Source organism: Crocodylus porosus, unplaced genomic scaffold (assembly GCF_001723895.1).
Source record: "Crocodylus porosus isolate Cpor-Errol unplaced genomic scaffold, CroPor_comp1, whole genome shotgun sequence".
In the NCBI taxonomy this organism is placed as follows: domain Eukaryota; kingdom Metazoa; phylum Chordata; order Crocodylia; family Crocodylidae; genus Crocodylus; species Crocodylus porosus.
The window spans coordinates 5,095,905-5,097,965 of NW_017728947.1; positions in this window are offsets into that span (position 1 = coordinate 5,095,905).

Sequence of the window (2,061 nt, forward strand, 5' to 3'; positions counted from 1 at the left end):
CACCCCTCCCCCTCACTGGGCTCTGCACTGAATATCGCTTGACCAGATCAATGGGTTGGGTTCTATGTTGTGTGTTTTTTCAGCAATTGCACCAAATAAAAAGATTGTCTGCTACCCATCCTGGTTGATGTTATGTCCAAGAAAGTATTTAATCTGGAAACAGAATGAACTGATGAATTCCTGTGGTTCTCTGCCCCTTCTCTGGGAATGTGTACACACAAACGTGCCTACCCATAGATATATTACAGGATGAATGAGAGAGACACTGTTTGAAGTAGTAGTATGTCATTTTTTTTAAGATCCAATGTCCCAGCCATTAAGTTGAATATTTTACAACTAAATAGGAGATGGATCATACCCTTACTGTTCATCTTCCATGAAAGACAATTAATCCTTAAATTGGAAGGGAAGAGGGAAGTCCTTTGTCAATTGCAATCTGAAAATTACACCTATATACTTCCTATGAAAATCTGTTCAGCCTGTCTCAGAACCTATGTACTGTTAAACATCACCCCTTTTTCACATTTTCTATGTGATGATATGTTGAATAAATGCCTTTCCTGGTGGTGACCTGTTTTGACTGAAGGGAAGTGTCATCTCTTGGGCTCTTAATTAGTAATAACTGAACCTAGAGATTAGAGTGTATTCTCTCCAGTAACATTTGGGTTGAGGTACTGATTTTGGTGTAGCCCATTATAGAATAAGAAGTAACTAGAAAGGTCAGAATGAAATTTCCTGTAATCCAAGGACTTTGGATCTGGAATGTAAGTTTGTTTACAGCTCTCATTCAAAAGGCTCAGAATTTATCTGTAGAAACACCCAAAATGCTACTCTAAATCTAACTTAAAGTGATCGTGGAAACAGCTTTTTTCAAGATTTTTTTTCTCTTGTTATTATTTTATCCTGAGTGGTCAGAAATATGCCAAGCAGAACTTTCCTTGTAATACAGCAGGACTTCTGAATTTCACACAAACCGCACCCAGGAAGAGAGGAGATGCAAAAAATGGCAGGGGTAGAGGGAGAGGAACAGTCAACCAAACTGATTTATACTTCATCTGGTTGAAGAAATTTGGTTCCTATGAGGGCAGGAGAACGAGTTCAGATCCTTCTTTATTTCCTGTACCTTTCTTCATAATAGAAAGATTAAAGCTAGGGCAATAATTATATAGAAAGTTGTTAAAAAATAGTTCCTTCATCAAAGGACAAACAACTGAATGTCTGAAATCCACTGCTCCTAGAGATGATCTTGATGTATGCTTCTAAAGAAAAACACATCAAGAGAACACATTAAATGCCTCATAACATGCAATTTAGTGTGGAGGCACTGAGCAATTTATGACTGAGTTTTGAATAAGTTAACCTTAGGAAACTGTGGTTAGCCTGTTATTAGTGTTTTCTAATAAAAATTATTTGGAGAAACTTCAACACAACCTTGTTGTGTTACAATAGATGGTTTTGTCACAATCACAAATCTTTGTGAAACTGGGCCAGTTTTACTAAAATTGCAATAAGAAAAAAAGGAATAGGGGTAAAGTTCAGTTTGACTATATTGAAACTTCCAGTCTCAATATTTTATGAATGAAACGTTTTGATTTTGTTGAAAGAAAATGGCAACAAAAGAAAACATAATGGAGGTTCTCATCAAGGAAAATACCAAAATATTGGGATTTTACTCTGCTTCAGAACAGTCAAATTTTGAAACCCCTTGTGAACAAGAATCTTTCAATTCACACAGCTATATTTGTAATATATTAATTGAAATAAGGAGGGTATTTTATTACATTTTTTTTATTTGGTAACCTACTCTGTACTGCCATATATTGACACAATAAAGCTTTAATTGGAGAATTTTTAGAAGGGAACATTGGGTATAAAACCAGTCACCAAAAACAATTCCAGGTGTTCAAATCTGTGGTCAAGTTACTGATAAGATAGTTTCAACACAGACAAGTGCAAGGTGATGCACCTGGGGAGGAACAACCGGCACCATACCTACAGGCTGGGGAACTCCCCTCTTGTCAGCACTGACTCCAAGATGAACATGGGCCGGCAGTGTGGGGA